Here is a 19862-nt window from a genome sequence, read left to right as displayed (position 1 = left end):
CTATCCAAGTCACAATCGCTATCAGCATCTTCTACAGCATTAATCTGATCTTTGACTATCTTCTCAGAGTTAAACCCCAGGCCAGACTTATCAGACTTGTACGGTACATCGATCAGTTGACCCCAACCAATACGACCACCATTTTCAACCACGGCTTGAGCATCTTTCAGAGAAATCATAGCAGGAGAGGCATGAATAACCTCGGGCACAAGGGAAGTTGGCTTAAGGACAGGACTGGTCGGATGAACCATTTCAAATGACTAAGAGGGAGTCTCAAAGAATTCGCCATCCATCTCGACGTATCTGAAGGCCTGCACCCTACTGACAATATACTCTTCTTCTCCACACACAGTGACAATCTTACCCTCTATTGGATACTTCAGCTTTTGATGGAGAGATGAAGCTACAGCACTTGCCCCATGAATCCAAGGGCGTCCCAGCAAGCAGGAATAGGCAGGACGAATGTTCATTACGTGAAAGATAGTGTTGAAGACCTGAGGTCCTATCTTGATAGGGAGAACCACTTCACCATGGACAACACCTTTTGCACCATCGTACGCACGCACCACAGTATCACTAGGTTTCAATTCGATGCTCTTACAATCAAGTTTATCGAGCACAGTTGTCGGTAGCACATTCAAAGAAGAGCCATTGTCGATCAATACGTGAGACAAGGTGATCCCCTCACACTCAATGGAGATATGCAGGGCTCTATTGTGATTCTTTCCTGCTGGTGTCAGATCAGCATCGGAAAAGCCTAGGCCATTGTCAACAGCCAGGTTAGCAACATAGTTTTCGAACTGATCGACAGATGTCTCCTGAGGTACATGAGCAGTCTTCAAGAATTTTATCAACGCATTGGCATGAGATTCAGAAGATAATAACAAGGATAACATCGAGATCTTAGACGGAGTATGCCCCAGCTGTTCTACCACATCAAAATCACTCTTACGGATGATTTTCAGCATTTCCTCCATTTCCTGCTTGGCAACATCTTCAGTAGTAATTTCGACCGGTGTCTTTGACTGAGAAGGGTTGATCACTGGTTCCTTTCCTCGAGTTTCAGAGGCGGGAGGTGAGATTTCTGGAGAGAAGATCCTTCCGCTTCGAGTAATTTTACTAGTCCCAACAATGTCATTAGGATTAGCAGAATTATCAACTTGCTTTACGCCATGGATGTAAACATCACCTCCATAATTCCACGGAATGGCTTTGCTTGAGGAATACGGTACTGGGCCAGGTGCAGTAATGATTAAGGGAGCTACCTTGGGCTCAGCAGTAATCTTCACAGGTACTCTAGTAGCGGTAATCCTCACTGGAGCCTTGGACCTGGCAATCACAGATATTTCTTCAACAGGGTTTTCCACCTTAGGAGTCCTTTCAAAGAGAACTGTACGATCATCCATCAGCCGTTGAATACCATTCCTCAATTTCAGGCAATCATTGGGTCGGAGTACACAGAGATCGCAATTTTCAGCACAACCTGGAAATAAACCAGCTTGCAATAAATTCTTCTTGATGATCAGGAGAGGAGATGTTAAACCCGCTACATTAGTAATGTGAGAATTGTCATCCACAACATTAACAGTCTTGTCATGATTAGGCATAGGTGCAGTGATGACATTAGGAGTCTCCGTAGGATCAAATTCAATTTCTCCAGCGTCGATCATATCCTGAATCTTATTCTTCAATAACCAGCAATCGTTTGTATCATGCCCGGGGCTATCGGAGTGATATGCACACCTGGCGTTGGGATTATAACGAGGAGAAGTAGTGTTGAGATTTGCAGGAGGGCCTCTGAGGGTAATTAAATTTGCCTTTAGCATACCCTGCAATGCTTGTGCTAAAGTCATATTGATCTTGGTAAACTGCCTTCTTGGCCTGTCTTGTCTGTGCTGGAAGTTTTGAGCTGGTGGGGCTGCAATTGTAACTGCTCCGATGGTATGGTCACGGTTTTTCTTGTTATGACCCCTTTCACCGTACACAGCATTTGATTCATTCTTTCCCTGATGGGGCTTTCTGGTGCTTGCAGAGGTAGCTGCCTGTATCTTTCCACTTCGAATACCGCTTTCAACACGTTCACCCGTCAATATAAGGTCAGTGAAACCCGATGAAGAACTTCCCAGTAGATGGCTGTAGAATGGGCCAGTCAGTGTACCCATGAACATGTCCACTAATTCTCGATCAGTCATAGGGGGTTTGACTCTGCCAGCCAAATCTCTCCATTTTTGAGCATATTCTTTGAAGCTTTCTTTGGAGCCCATAGTCATATTCTGCAATTGTAGCCGAGTAGGCGCTAATTCAGAATTATACTGGTAATGCTTGTAGAAAGCTGTCGCTAAATCAGTCCAGGTGTGGATGTTAGAGCTCTCGAGCTGATAATACCATTCCAACTGTGTGCCAGACAGACTCTCTTGGAAGAAATGGATCCGTAGCTTCCTATCAGTGGTATACGGCTGAATCTTTCTCACATAAGCTCTCAGATGCATCTGAGGACAAGATGCACCATCGTACTTAGTGAAAGTGGGGATCTTGAATTTGCGAGGAATGACCACATCAGAGACCAGACCCAAGCTTTCGAAATCCAGACCGGGCGCCTTCTGACCCTCCATAGCTAGCATACGTTCTCCCAGCAACTTGTACTTATCATCTTTTGGAGAGTACTGTTCATTCTCATAATCTTCATCTTCGTCCTCCTGGCTGAAAGGATCAGCATTCTCATCTTCTGAATCTGTCCCCTCTTCTTGATCCTTCGGCATTCTAATCTTGACTCCTGCAGCCTGTCCTTTAAACCTTCTTCCCGGGTTAATGTAACTCACAGGTTTCTTGTCTTTCTTCTTCTCGAGCAAGAGAGCCTTCAGTTCCTCCTGCCCCTTGGATAAGCTCAAGATCATCTCTTGGAATTGAGCACTCTGAGCCTGGAGATCTTTGACAGTTTGTTCAAGGGCCATTTTTCTGTTTGCAATAGGAAGACCGTGAGAACATTGATCCTTTAGAATACCTGTTATGCAATGTTATGTTATCCTATGCAATGTATGAAATGTTTTCAAGGACTTTTGGAATTTAACTTTGCGTAAACCACCAAGAAAGGAACTTTTATTAATAATTTGTTAATCAACATTTATTACAACAAAAATAATAAAATACAATGAAATCTCAAGTCTCCCAGGGGCGGCTTCTTTTTGGGCGAAGATATGCATTGAGTCTTCGTTCCTCATTAAGCTGGCTGGTGAGTTCTAACACTTTCTTCCTTTCAGCACAGAACTGGGCTTCAAAAGTATCCCTCTCCTCTCTCAACTGGATCCAGGATCTCTTCAATTCTTCAACATTGGTAGGCATATCCGGATAAGGAATGATCTGAGAAATACCTCCTTCAACTTCTGGTTCAACAATCAGCGGTCCGACTACAAGATATGGCATGCCAAGTTCACGAGCTCTTGCGCGTACCCATCTGAGATAAGGTTCCATAGGAATAGAGTTTTTCTGTCCTAAAGCGCTTCTTTTCACCATGCCCCAAGCTCGTACAAATCTTTGACGGAGACCTTGGGAATCGTTGTCATAGTCAAACACAGTGCCTTGGATAATTATTTCATGTGGACCATCTCTTCGAGCACAACCGAACTGACGTAGGGCTAAAGCAAGATTATAAGTAATACCTCCCCTCATGCCCAGGAGGGGTACATTAGAGAGTTCTCCACAACGGTCAATGAGGATAACATTTTCTTCGAGATGAGGACACCAACGGATGTCTGAATGGGAGAGCGACATTATCCTTTGAGACCATTTCAAATTCTGCTCATTCTTCCAGGCTGATTGAGGAAGGTGCGAAATAAACCACCTAGATAATAAAGGTATGCAGCACATGAGAGTCCCTTGCCTTTTTATAGTACGGGTGTGAAGGGAATGCAAAATGTCTCCAAGCAAGGTAGGCACAGGGTTATGAGTGAGAAATATCTTAATAGCATTCATGTCTATGAATTGATCTGGATTAGGAAATAACACCAAACCATAGATTAGTAGTGCTAGAACATCTTCGAAAGCATGGACATTCATAACTTTTAAGAATTCTCGGGCCTTATTTATCAGAAACTTGGCAAGTAAACCCTTAGTTCCACTTCTTGTTACCCAGTTGGTTTCAATGTCGGACTTTGTCATGTGTAAAGCTGCAGCCACTTTTTCGGACTTCGGACTCTTTTCTAAACCACTGAAAGGTGTTTGATCAAGGATAGGTATCCCAAGCATCCTGGAGAATTCTTCTAATGTGGGTACCAACTGATAATCTGGGAAAGTGAAGCAATGATGTTTAGGATCGAAGAACTGGAATAGAACTCTCATCATATCTTCTTTGAAACCAGTGGTAACCAAATTGAGGAGAGAACCATGTTTCTTGATGAACTGAGTCTGATCAGGAAGTTCTAACACTAAATCCTTTAGTTGAGGAGAGATCGCTACAAAATTGATCCGGATGGTCTTCCTGGAAGCCATAGCCTTACGAAACAGAGCAAAGTTAAATCCCTAAGTGCTTGAAATGATTAGTGCAATGTCATGATGTTATGATGTTATGATGTTATGATGTTATGATGGTATGATGTTAAGTAAATAACAAGCACAAACAAGTCACACAACAATCATTCCTAGGTTTTAAGGCCTGCATGAGTTCCATAGGTAAGTACCCTCCCCACTGAAGTTTGGTTGGTTCAACCTGTCCTAGAATAGTAACCGGGTTCTAGAAGGATCTCAAATCATCGACCTTTCTTCAAGTCCACTTCAGTGCAACACCAAGTGGTTGACCGAAGCTTCCCTAAAGTCCAATCTCAAAGAGTGTAGTATCGAGTCTCAACCAACCCCAGTCGGAACCGAAGTCAGTTATCTCACTACTTTCTAATGGCTAGGATGAGTCAATTAGGGTTCTAAAGGTCTGGTTAATGCTTTGATGACACCACGCGGACGCCAAATTTTTCCTCAAGTAAACATGAGGAACATCAGGACATCCAAAGTGTCACATTAACCGTAGCCATCACTTTGACCATTCCGATATACGCCGGATAGTCGCGATGATCTTTTGCTACTTACCTAAGGTACACTAGATCCGGGTGTAGGATCTTTCACTCAAGCATAAAATACCCAAGCAATCCCTTAAAAGTAAATCAGACAATTCAAATAAGTGATCTTGTTTTTTAAGGTAACCTCTCTTTTTAAGGGTCCCCAGCAGAGTCGCCAGTTCTGTCATACGGTGAACTGACTTTGTGTGTTTTTGCTTTGGAAAGCAAATGTCGCGGATAGCAAGAGTCGCCACCGACTTTTCTTTTATCCAATAAGGAAAGGTGGAAAAGAACAGGAAAGACCATAATTAGATTTTGGGTTCGGGAGGTACATTATACAAAGGGAAGGTGTCAGCACCCTTTGTATCCATGGTTATCCATGGGCTCTTAATTGCTTGATCACTTACGTTATTTTTCTTGTCTGAAAAAGTGTTTGTGAATTACTTAGAAAATGTTTTGAAAAGAGAGTTTAACTTTGTAATGATTCTTGTACGAATGTATACAAAGTATTTATCTCGTTTAATTTTGAAAGCTGTTTAGAAAAACATAACTTGGCAATGATTCTAGTACGAATGTATGCCAAGTGGTGATTTTCTAATAGATGTTTTGTGAAGTGTGAAAAGTATTTTGAGTTGTGATTCAGCATTTAAGAGTTATACCTACCCAAGGTCTTTATGGGCATTTCCTATCCTTATGAGGGTAAAATTGTCCTTACTATTGAGAAGTAAGTAGTTTTATCCTTTGGATGTAAAGGGACATCGTAGGGTCATCGATTGGTCATTGAAGGCAACATTTGTAAGGATACCTTAGCATTCGAAGGGACAATCATCATTTTAACCGTAGGCTACAACGGAGGATCATCGAGGGACAAAATCATATATTCGCAGGCAACATCCGAGGGACTATGATTTATCTTATAGGGACATGATGATTTAATCGAAGGGTCTTTGCTAAGTGTATCCTCACATTTGCGGGACATGACCGTAATACCGTAATACCATAAGGCAACAAAGAGAGGGCCAAGATCACATATTCAAAGGCAATATTTTATAATCAATTAGGCAATTAGGATGAATCTCCATATTATAATCAATTAGGTAATTAGGATAAATCTCCACATTATAATCAATTAGGTAATTAGGATGAATCTCCACAAGGGTATCCCACAAATAAAGTGGAATACCTAGCAAGCTACCTTTTCCGGGAGTATGTGAACCCTTACAAAATTCAGCAAACAGGTCAGAATACCAAATCAGGGTGCAATCGAGAATTGCACCAAACAAAAGGAATCACAACAGTAATAGGGTCAGGTAAACAATGCATGGCTATGATAAAACATGTCAGATGAGCAAAGATCAGAACAGAAAAGTCAGCGACTATCACGTTCGCTGCTGCCTCGCCTAGTGAGGGCTTAGCGAACACTCGCTACAGGTTCGCTTAGCGATGTGCTAGCGAACGGCTGCGGGTTTTGAATTTAAGAACAGTACGATTTCAGCGAGCTCCAAACCCTATGGCATCCATTACAGAAATTACATGGTTAAACATTCAAGACATCCATGCATACTTAAATCCACATGCAAAACTTAAGATATTTTTATAAATTCAATCATAATGCCACATGTAAATTAAGAGCATAAAGCGGTAATGGTAGTGCAAACCTGTTTGCAATTGAATTGCAACGTTGAATTGGCAGATTACTCTTAGGGTTGGTACCGGATTGAGTTGGGCGGAGATAACCTTTGTGCAGATGAGTTTCCTTCAGGGTTTCCTTTAGGGTTGCTCTGAATTCTCTGGGTTAGCCTCCAGGGTTTGCTGTGCCTTCTTTCTATCTCTCTGTTTTCGTTCTCCTCCCCCTCCCCTGGTTCTGACTGAAGTTGTGGTATTTATAATGATTTTTTGTGACCTAATGGGCTCAGAATGAAGCCCAAAATTTCTGGTGTTCGCAAGCTTCACTAGGCGAGTGGTGTAGCGAAGAGTTCGCTAGGCGAAGGATGTTGCTCGCCTAGCGAGCAAGCCAGTTTAGGCCATTTTCTGGATTTGGCCACCTGTGTGCTGGGTCTTCGTTCCTTTAAGATCAGTGTCTTGAAAAATAAGTTGGAGTGCCTTGAAAAATGCCTTGTAATATTAACGGGAAAATTTTGGGGTATGACAATATGTCTACAAACACTAACACCGCAGTTGTAGTCCACACAGAGTGTGAACTTTGTGGATCCAAACGACACGAATCAGTGGAGTGTAACCTTTTGAGCGACCTGAACACTGACCAAGTGAATTACGCCCAAGGTAACCAATTTTTAAACACTTACAACCTTGGATGGAAGAATCACCCGAATTTTTCCTATAAAAACCAGAACCCTATCCAAGATTAGGCCCCTCAGAGACCACAAGGTTATCAAGCCCAAAAACCAAATAAACTTATGCAAGTTGTGCCCCAGAAGCCTAACCTTGAGAAGATCATGGAGAGCTTTATATTAGGCTAGACTCAACAAAATAAAGAATTCCTAAACCAGAACATTCACATAAACGAACTGATAACGCAATTAGGGACCAAGGTTGATCAGATAATCACTCACAACAAGATGCTTGAAACCCAGATCTCACAGGTAGGACAAAACCAAGCCCCACAGACTACACCTGAAGGGAAATTCCCTAGACAACCTAAAGTCAACCCTCGAGGGCAAGCTAACGCTATCTCATTACAAAGTGGGACCGCTTACGAAGGGCCTCATAACCCAACAATGAGCGAGTCCAAAACTTCTAAAGAAAATATACCTACCAACCAAGAAGAGGAACCAGTGGAACCCGAAAAACAAACCGACCAAGAAGGAGAAGCCAAGGATAAAACTTACAAACCACCACCCACGTACAAACCACCAATCCCATATCCGCAAAGACTTAAACAAACTAAAATCAATAACCAATACCAAAAGTTTATAAAAGTAATAGAGAAGCTTCATGTAGATATTCCTTTCACCTAAGCCATCACCCAAATTCCATCTTACGCCAAATTTCTCAAAGACATCTTAACCAACAAGCGTAGGCTTGACGATCCCAAACCCTTGGAATGCAACTTTATTCCTGAGAATAAACTTGCTAAGCAGGAGAAAGACCTTGGTAGTTTTTCTATACCTTTCATTATAGGGAGTCATGTGATCGACAAAGCTTTCCTAGACTTAGGCGCTAGTGTGAGTTTAATGCCCTTAGCTGTGTGTAAAAGGTTAAACTTAGGAGAATTACAACCAACTAGGATGTCCCTTCAATTAGCCGATAGGTCTGTTAAGTATCCTGTAGGCATTTTAGAAGACATCCCAGTTAGGATCGGTCAACTTTATATCCCAATAGACTTTGTGGTCATGAATATCAAGGAAGACGACGATATCCCTATCCTTTTAGGTATACCATTTTTATCAACAGCCGAAGCTATAATAGATGTTAAAAGAGGAAAATTAACTTTCGAAGTAGGGGATGAAAAGATAGAGTTTATTCTTTCAAAGTTCCTGATGGCACCAATCATAGGAGACACATGTTACGCATTTGATATCATAGATGAATGCATAAGGGAATTTGATCAAGAAGAACCTGTGATCGAACCATTTTCAAACCCGAATAAAAAGGATGACGAGCTAAAGGAAACGGAACCTCACACTAATGAATGTTTGGCCCTTACCCCAGACCTTTCACCAAATTCTCAAAAACCAGCTCAAGAACTTAAGGAACTACCCAAGAACTTAAGATATGAGTTTTTGGATAAAGAAATGAACCGCCCAGTAATAGATAGTGCCACCTTAAACCAAGCCGAGACAAACCAACTCTTGGATGTTTTACGAAGATACCTCTCTGCCTTAGGATACAACATCTTTGATTTAAAAGGGATAAGCCCATCCGTGTGTATGCACAGGATCTCACTAGAGGAAGATTCAAAACCTTCTAAAGAACATCAGAGAAGAATCAACCCTGTAATGAGTGAGGTGGTAAAGAAGGAAATCCTTAAACTGCTAGAAGCTGGTATAATCTATCAGATCTCCAATAGTAAATGGGTAAGTCCTGTACATGTGGTACCCAAAAAGGGAGGCATCACAATCGTGCAGAATGAGAAGGGCGAGCATGTAGCTAAACGTATAGAAAGCGAATGGCGTATGTGCATAGATTATAGGAAGCTCAATAAGGCAACTAGGAAAAACCATTTCCCCCTTCCATTCATAGATCAAATGCTTGAGCGTCTTGCCAGACACTCTTACTTTTATTATCTGGATGAATATTCTGGATTTTTCCAAATATCCATACACCCCGAGGATCAAGAGAAAACAACCTTCACCTGTCCTTACGGAACGTTTGCTTACAGACGAATGTCATTTGGACTCTGTAATGCGCCAGCTACTTTCCAACGTTGTATGATGTCAATCTTCGCAGATTATCTCGACGGAATTATGGAAGTATTTATGGACGATTTCTCGGTATGTGGGTTCGACTTTGAGAATTGCCTCATTAATCTTGAGAACATCCTAGAGAGATGCATAGAAGTTAACCTTGTGTTAAACTGGGAGAAGTGCCACTTTATGGTTAAAGAAGGCATAGTGTTAGGACATATAATATCTGAAAGAGGCATTGAGGTCGACAAAGCAAAGATAGAAGTTATAGAAAACCTTAACCCTCCTAAGACAGTTAGAGAAGTCTGTAGTTTTCTTGGACACGCCGGTTTCTACCGATGCTTCATCAAAGATTTCTCTAAAATAACAAAACCCCTGACCGGCCTTCTGATGAAAGACGTTGAATTCATTTTCAATGAAAAATGTATCGAATCCTTTAATCGTTTAAAACAAGCACTAATTTCAGCACCCATTTTACAAACTCCGGATTGGACTCAACCCTTTGAAATAATGTCTGATGCTAGCGATTTTGCTATAGGAGCTGTTTTAGGGCAAAGAAGATAATAAATTACATGTAATATATTACGCTAGTAGAACCCTAGATGCCTCTCAACTAAATTATACAAAAACAGATAAGGAACTCCTAGCTGTGGTTTTTGCAATGGATAAATTTAGGTCTTATCTTGTCGGATCTAAGATTATAGTCTATACAGACCATGCAGCTATCTGTTACCTTCTAAGCAAAAAGGATGTGGAACCTAGATTACTCAGATGGATCCTTTTGTTACAAGAGTTCGACTTAGATATTCGAGACAAAAAAGGAACAGAAAACGTAGTTGTTGACCATCTTTCCAGACTAGAGCATTTGAAGCCAGACCATTTACCTATAAATGATGATTTCACCTATGACAGATTGATAGCTAAGTTAGATGTCGTTCCCCTTGAACCTGATAGAGACAACTTTGGGACAATTTCAGAAATTAGCAAAGTACTATGGTACGCGGATTTTATGAATTATCTAGCCGCTGATATCATACCACCTGACCTCAATTATCAACAAAAGAAGAAGTTCTTTAAAGATATAAGACATTTCTATTGGGACGAACCACTCCTTTTTAAAAGAGGAACATATAACATCTTTCGACGTTGCGTCCCGGAAGAAGAAGTCAGAAATATCATAGAGCATTATCACTCTTCACTCTATGATGGACATTCAAGCACATCCAAGACATACGCTAAGATCCTTCAAGCTGGTCTTTATTGGCCAACATTATGACGTGATGTCCATACTTATATTGTCCAATGTGACCGATGCCAGCACGCTGGAAACATCTCAAGACGCGATGAAATACCCTTGAAGAACATCCAAGAAGTGGAATTATTTGACGTTTGGGGTATTGATTTCATGGGACCTTTTCCATCTTCGATGGGAAACAAGTACATTTTGGTAGCCGTTGACTATGTGTCCAAATGGATAGAAGTTATAGCCTCACCCACTAACGACACAAGAGTAGTCATCAAGATGTTTAAAAATAATATTTTTCCCAGATTTGGAGTACCACGACTTGTCATAAGTGATGGTGGATCATATTTTATATCCAGGATATTTGATAAACTCTTAAGAAAGTATGGAGTAAAACACAGAGTAGCAACACCATATCATCCCCAGACTAATGGTCAAGTGGAAGTATCTAACAGAGATATTAAGCAAATCTTGGAAAAAAACTGTTTGAATATCCAGAAAATATTGGTCTAAAAAGCTAACAGAAGCATTGTGGGCTTACAGAACTGCTTACAAAACCCTTATTGGAACTACACCATACTAGTTAGTCTACGAGAAGTCATGCCACTTACCTTTTGAACTCAAGCACAAGGCATATTGGGCCATCAAGACCCTGAATTTGGATTACCTAGCATCTGGCGAGAAGCGAATCCTCGATATCCACAAATTGGAGGAACTCCGCCATAAAGCTTACGAGAATGCCATTATGTACAAAGAAAGAACCAAAGCATGGCATGACAAAATGATTGTGAAAAAAGACTTTAATGTAGGCGACTCTGTTCTCCTTTTCAATTCGAGATTACGACTTTTTCCAGGTAAGCTGCGTTCGAGATGGACAGGCCCCTTTAAGGTTTCCAAAATCCTAAAATCTGGAGCAGTTGAAATCCGGAACAATTCCTGTAATCCGTTTGTGGTAAATGGACAAAGACTGAAGCAATATCAAGAAGGTGACATCCCCACAGAATGCCCTAGCCATACTTTGATCGACCCTTCAGTTCCTACCTCTAATATATAAAGTTCGAATCGTTAAGCTAACGACGTTACACAAGCGCTGCATGGGAGGCAACCCATGATTTCTTTTCCTTTGCTTTACTTTTACTATTTCAATTTATATTTTCATTTGTTATATATATATATATATATATATATATATATATATATATATATATATATATATATATATATATATAAATATATATATATATATATATATATGTTTAGACTAACATTTACAATATTTGCGGTTTCAGGTGTCCTCTGTTTTTAACCTAACTTTTCAGGATGGAAAATTTCGACATTATGCCAGTGATCTTTCGTGACCCAGTTCAGGAGCAGCACTATGCCATGCTTTCCCAGCGTCCAATGTTGCCCACCATATATCCTGATTCAAGCTACATGGAGGCATTAGGCATTGAGCCTAGTGTTAGGCATTTGTGCAATCAGTTGCAATGGGATGAGTATATTGATGCGATGCATGTGACTTACAGGAACCTCACTTTGGCGTTCTTGAGCTCGCAGAACTACGAGCCCTATGTTGGTCACACTAGTGATGGTGACTACATTAATTTCAGGTTGTTTAGGATAGAATACACCTTCAACCACAAGCGTTTCGGTGACTTACTTGGATTTCAGACTGCTTATGATGCCTCATCTAAGCTCCCCATGAGCTATTTCCTAAGTAGAGACGTTGAGAAGTTTTAGAGTGACATTACATGTGGAGGTAGCCCTGACCCTTCCACCCAAATCTCTAACAAGATTCATAATCCTGCTTTCAGATACTTTCAGATGATTATTGCCCACACCTTCCTAGGGAAGAGTGACCCTGATACACATGTAAGTGATGAAGAGATTTTCTTCATGTATTGTACCACTCAGTCACGCCCAGTAGATTGTGGAGCTTTTCTGATCGAGAGTCTCTATCTTAATGCTCACTCCGCTGTGAGCCCTATACACGTTGGAAGCACGGTGACTCATATAGCCTCCTCCCTAGGACTTGATAGAAGACTATTTCATCTGACGTCTTACTGCAGTTATACTTTGATGGATATTGACTTCTAGCTGGATCGTGGCCTCATGAGGAGATCTTCCTTCCAACCAGATCAATACATGCTCTTGATCGAGGTTGAGACTATTCACTACTTTACTTTACCGGACCCTCAGGTAACTTGTGTTATTGATCAGTCTAACTGGGCCTATGCCATAGAAGGCCAAGGCGGGATAGTAGATGAGCAAAGAATCGCACTTACCAGAATCAAAGTGCTCACCAATAATCCAAATCTTCCCAAGCATGCATTCTGAGATGGTTAAGCTCCGTATGGAGATAGCCCAACTCCGTCAGGAGCTCGCTGACGTTGCTTTGCAGGTCGAAGCATCAGATACCACACATGCCACTGAAGCCGATATACTGAATAATGAGATCGCCGACCTCCGACACCAGATCGCAGAGCTTCGAGGATACGAAGTCGAGGAGACTCTACTATTCCATGAGCATTGATGATATCACCGACCGAGAGATGCCGTTTGATTTACCTATTTCCCATTGTTTATTATTTATACTTGTTTTTATTGTTCCTTTTGACTTTATGCTTGCTTTTTCTTTCCTAGGATCTCTCGACTCGTGACTTACTACTAACTCTTCATATATATATATATATATATATATATGCATTGCTATTATTATGTTTTTATGTCCATTTTATTTTATTTTATTTTATTTTGTCAAGCTTAATAAAAAAAACAGCATACCATAGAAACCTATGTGCACCCCCTTCTTGCAAAAATGAAGACAAAAAGTTGTGGCCCAAGAAGCAATGAAAAAATTCGGCCCAACCAATTCCGAAGCCATGGCGGGTGCCATGAGGTCTGAACATTTAACGAAACAGAATCCCCAATTTCACCATTTTCACCTTCTTCAACCTCTCAAAACCCATTTTCTCCTCCTCCCAACTCCACCAAAGTCCACAAAAAATCCCAACTTCCTCATTTTAACTCCAAGCCATTACCATTTCCAAACTTCACTCATCCATTCCTCCACCAAAAACCCACTAAAACTCCATTTTTTACTTCCCTTCCATAAACACCCATTTTTCTCTTCACTCACCATTAATGGCCGGAATGGAGTTCAACAACATCATTCTTCGCGGAGGAAAACCCGGAGAGCGACAAAACAAAATTTTACAAAAATTGCAATCACGGGAAATTCTCGCTACCAGGTTTGTAGACGAAGATTGTTTGTATACTTTAGGGACGTACCATAGTGTTTTTCATATGCTTGATACTTTAGGATTACACGATATTTTTGCTAATAAAGCACCCACCTATGATAGGCTGACTAGGGAATTTTTGAGTTCCCTAATTTATACTGTTTACCCTGGCACTGCTAGCACGGTTGGTACCGTTTGTTTTAGAATGTTTAATGTGGAATATGAGTACACTACCGATGCCTTAGCAGGTTTATTAGGAATGCCTTACGGAGATGGTGTCATATGTGAGACACCCTTAGATGTTGAATGGGCACTCGAAACATTTACTTTTTGGAATAGATTATCAAATGTGGTTGTCACTTCCTTTGAAGGAACTTTAGCTTCCAATATTCATAACCCGGCCATCCGTATTTTTCGATATCTTTTGGCATGTGCTATTTTCGATCGGGAGAATTCTAATAAAGTAAATGCTTGTGAGTTGCTATTTTTACAGGGTTGCCTCACTAATCGAAGGATCAATCATGTTCCTTTTATGCTTGCACATATGTCTGTCATTCTTAAAAAGGGAGGAATCATTTCTTTCGGTGGTTTAATTACTTCTATTGCTAGAGCGTTAAATCTCAACGCTGAGTTAGCCACCTTAGAACCACTCCCTCACCGCACCATTAACTTAAATTTTTTGAAGGATATGAAATTATGCAAGGTGCGGCGAGTAGGTGGTTATAACCTCATGATCCATGGTGTAGCTATACCCAGTGTTGTTTTACCTTTCTCTCAGTGTACAGATGTGCGACATGCAAGGAACTGGACGTATGATCTCGATGCTCCACCTTTTACCGGTCCTTTGCCACCTAATGTTCCTATGGACGATGAGAAAGGGACCGATGATGAGTATGACCAGCGCGACCAGTCACCTGCTCATGATATTCCTAGTGCATCACCTGCACACACTGCACCTTCTTCTTCTTACCATTTTGCAGGTACCGCTCCCGGTTTTTACATCATTGAGGAGATGTGGCGCGAGCACCTGGCTCGAGAGGAAAGGTGTGACACCCTTCTGAATACCATAAACCAACAATTGACAGATAATATGAGTTTTATAGTAGCCTCCCAACAGCGTAGTGAGCAAGCACATCGGACTATCACTGAGTCCTTACTTGCGATCACTAATGAGCAACATCGCCAGCGACAGGCTACTGAGTATCACTTCGCACTTATCGAGGCCAACCAACGGTCTCTCTTAGGTCGCTCTAGGCAGCTGGAGAAAGGACTTAGTACTCGTAGCAAGCGTCGTCAACCCAGGCATCCTGACCAGGGCGGTGACGGTGATAGTACCGGTGATCACCTATAATTCTCTCTCTCTCTCTTTCTTTCTCTCTCTCTCTCTCCCTCTCTCTCTCTCTCCCTCTCTCTCTCTCTTCCAGGTTACTCTTACCCTATCTCATATCGAAACATTGAGGATAATGTTCGGTTTAAGTGTGAGAGGAGATTTTTATCGCTTTTTATCGCTTTCCTTTATTTTTTTTGTGTTTTAGTTGTTTGCCTTTTCTTTTCAATAAAATAACATGTGTTTGACGAGTCATCTGTGTAGTGTATCCGTATTTCTCCCATTTCTTTAACCTTACCAAAAAAAATTGTGAGCTAAGACAACAGTGCATCTTGAATATTCAGGCTATAAGACAGGTTTATGAAGGGATGTAAAAGACTTAGGAAAACATTTTGTAAAAATTGATATTGTCTTAACACCGTAGGCTTCATGATTATAAGAGTCGATCCCGATACCTCATATGCTGTAGCCCTAATTTTTATTCCAAATAAGTCCTTAAGTAGTTTATCCTTGCAGTCAGCTCCGGCTTAAGCATGCTCTACGTAGAGGACCAATGAATATAAGTGAATGATCACAAAAATTCCTGCTTTGTTCTCTAGTTGTATGAAAATCCGGGCTAGGGGACTCTCACACGGTCATTTAACCCAGCAAAATAAAGACATTTGCGAAACATGCAGAAGAAAAATATATATATATATATATATATATATATATATATATATATATATATATATATTTATATATATAAGAATATGCCTATTGTTGGTTGGTTCAGAGGTATATGGTGCTGAACTTGGTAGGGTGGATTATGATCCAATCCCTCACAACTGCAAATTGGGTTAAATAGAGGGGTTACACCAACTTATGTACCAGAGCCCCATGCTTAAGATCATAATCACTAACCGGTCACCTTACTACGAGTATGTACGGATAACGGGCTTAATGTGATTGCACCTGAATGAAAAGGACTTGAAGAATACAAAACGAAGGCCTAGGTATGGTGGGATGATGTGGATTGATTTGTATAAGAACGAAGCCTATGACAGCATTTGCGGGAAGTGTCACTACAATATCCTTAGTTTGATTCGTTAGTACCTATCGATACATTCCTTGAATAAACTTATAAGCCTTTTTTCCTTGAATTAACTTTGGTTGATACTGTTTTTCTTGTATAAGCTATAAAGAGTTTTTGCTTGAGGACAAGCAAAGGTTTAAGTGTCGGAGAATTTGATCACACTGAATCACACCGCATTTTTGACTCGGATTTCACATGTTTATTAGGTCTTTATTATCATTTTGCTTGTGTTATGCTCTCTTTTATGTTGTTTTCATATATTTAGCTCTTTCAGGCCCTTTTTAGAAGAAACAAAGCAAAAAGACCAAAAATTAGGGTTTTTCGGCAAATGTTGTACACATGGCGTTATGCATGGCGGCCGCTATAGGAAAAGCCATGACTCATCAACCCTCAACCAGGAGGTAACCGCCACGATCCCATGAACTTTCCCATTTCCACACATGGCGGGCGCCATGAAAGGGTGGCGGGCGCCACCTTTGCATTTCACGTTCCCACTAAGGAGAAGTTGAAGGGCATCATGGTCTTTACAAGCTGCTGAATTCCTCTATAAATAGGTCATTCTAGTTCATTTCCAAATCATCCAACTTAGTTTACAACACTAAGACTATATTATCATCTGTAAAAGCGGTAATCCGTCACATCGAGGGGTTATCGCACCTTAGTGAGATTGAGTTGGAGCACTTTGATTTTGTTGTCGTCTTTATCTTCAGAGTCAAAGGTTTATTTTCCTTGTACCAGATTTAAAGCCTTTGTTTGGAGCAGGTTCTAATTTAATCGCTTTTATTTAATTTCTTGCTATGCTTTACTTTATTTAATTTCTTGCTATGCTTTACTTTATTTAATTTCTTGCCTTGCTTTAATTTATTTAATTCCTGTCATTGTCTTTACTTTATTTAAATTTCTCGTCATTATCTTTATTGTTCATTTTAATTATTTTACACGCTTTACTTATTCTTTACGCCTTACATTCTAAAACAACTTTTCATTATGATCAATATCGTTGTGTTTGTTTGTATTACCATGTCTGGCTAAATCTTTCAAAGGTTAGAATGTAAGGATCGCGGTTAAAGAGATGTTTCACATATTGAATATGTAGAAATGCTTTAAAGGCTGTTTTGATTTTTAATTCGAGTTTTCTGAAACAAACTTGGTTAGTTTTAACTACTCAAGGAGTGCGAAAGCACCCTGGGTTAGTTAACTAGGAATTTTTATCAATTTAAGGAAAAACGATTTTTGAAACTGTTTTTGGACGCGTTGATAGATTTAAAATCAGGAAACTCCTTGGGTAAACTTTCCAAATCAAAATCACTTTTCAACTAAGTTTACGAGTCTTATTTCTTAAAAATAAGTTTACTACTTTAGCGTTCTGCGCACCTTTTATAAGTGACAATAAAAGACCTTAATTTAAGGGTAAACTCGGTTCTGAATACGCGAAAGCGACAATTCCTGTTAAATGGATTCTTTTCAAGAGTAGAAAATATTGCCCTATAAGTAGTTCTATTTAGACAATCGAAACATCATTTAACTGACGTGAAATACATTCAAACCTGTCTTTATCTGCACTGTATTTATTATTTTCTTTATTTACTTTTATTTTGCAACATCAATATCTCTTTTATACCGCCTTAGAAAAACATCGTAACGATAGTAATCGATAGATTGACGATTTGGTCTCTGCGGGATCGATATTCTTTTATATTACTCTGATGCGATTCGTGCACTTGCGAATAGAGCGATCACATAGACAAAGCATTAGCTTTCCACTCAGCTTAGTTTTAACTCTATCAACAATTAAATCATATGTATAATATATAATAAAAGGAATGTCAAGAAACTTCCAAAGGTCCTTAGTAGCATCAATAGTCAATGTAGTACTAATAAAATCAACAACAGTTTGCTCATTATTACTAGAAAAGAAAAATTTAAACTTAGAAGCATGATTAATCTGAGTATGAGCGAATAATATTTCCTTCTGAAATCAGAAATAAGGAGGAATATGGAAGTTGCAACATAGTAGAGCTTCCGATGCAACAAAACGGGGGTGTACCAACAATGTTAGCACTCTGACGCTCAAGTTAGTATGTGAAAGAGTAAAGACAATTCAAATTGTGTTTGAAACTTATAACTTGAGATGACGTCATTCCCTATATATAGGGGAGAGAAATAAAGGTTTCACTATTTTTCTCGTATGGAATGCGGAGAACTGTTAGATGTGCATGAGACGTGGATCCTCTGTAGCAAGATATAGGATATGCTTATGGTAAGGAGAAGATTCTAGAAACGTAACCGTGTAGTCGACCTAGAGGCTATGACTCTGACCGGACTATTTCCCAATGGTCGATTTCAGAAGAGTATGGTCGGCTTAGAACAGTTGCCTCCAAGGCTTACCGAGCATCATGGGTACCGGAGATTCTTTAGTAATTGTGATCGGCTTTCCAAGGTTTCTCTTCCGTTGTTTTAAAATTGAAGCATTTTAGGGTCTGTAGCGGAAGTAGTAGGGGACAAGGGCATTTAATGTTTTCTTGTCGTTGACTCGTCTTTGCTTCTCCTCGCCAACACGTTGTTGGAACAAGTTTGATCTACATCTATGATCCTTAAGTTTTGATGATAACAAAGTATAAAGAATGATTTTATACTCTAATAGTTTATTGAGTGTGAAGAATCTGAACAAACCAGATGTTGGATAAAGCAGAATTTGAACAAGTCAGACATTGAACAAAGCTGAAAAAAACAAACTCTGGACTCCGGATAAAGAGACTCTGGACTCTAGACTTCATTAGACTTTAGACTCTGGACTCTTAACATTATTAGATTCTAAAACAAAGTTAGAATACAAAGAAGTGTTAAACTGATAGTCAACTCTGGATATCCCAGTCAACGCTTATGAAGTAAACAATTCAGATGTACTCTAATAAATTCAAGCCTCATTTTTCACTAGACTCTGAAGTCTTTCTTCAAGGCTCTGAAATTTGATCAAGCTTCAAAACATCTCATATACAAAGCCAATGATTTAGAAAAATGACTAACTGAATATTCTAGAAGTTAGTACAATTTAAGTGGCGAAATCAAAAGGACTGATACGTCGATATTCTTAAGGATTGTACTACCAACGACTATCAAAGATTTCCTCTCCACTATCCACGATTATCGACTCAACCTCGTATCATTATTACAGTTATAGAATTGAAGAAGTTTCTAATTCTATCCTCCGGCGGTATTATTCATCTCCTATATAAAGAGGGCAAACAATGTCGAGAAACAGAGAGAACTTGACGATGAATTTCATTAACGAAACACACACACACACACACACACACACACATATATATATATATATATATATATATATATATATATATAAATGCTGGAAAAATTTCAATAGAGAAAATCAATATCAAGAAAGAGAAAATAGAGAGAAACACTTAGCACTTGATTTCATATATTCTCGAGTGTAAAGTATGTTTATCACTTTGTGTATCTACTTATTTATAAGAAATATTGTAAACATAAATCTTGTATTTAACAATTGTTAAATTTCTTGAGGGACTAGGTTTTAGTCAGAATCC

Source organism: Lathyrus oleraceus, chromosome 5 (genome assembly GCF_024323335.1).
Source record: "Lathyrus oleraceus cultivar Zhongwan6 chromosome 5, CAAS_Psat_ZW6_1.0, whole genome shotgun sequence".
In the NCBI taxonomy this organism is placed as follows: domain Eukaryota; kingdom Viridiplantae; phylum Streptophyta; class Magnoliopsida; order Fabales; family Fabaceae; genus Lathyrus; species Lathyrus oleraceus.
This window is presented reverse-complemented; position numbering follows the sequence as displayed.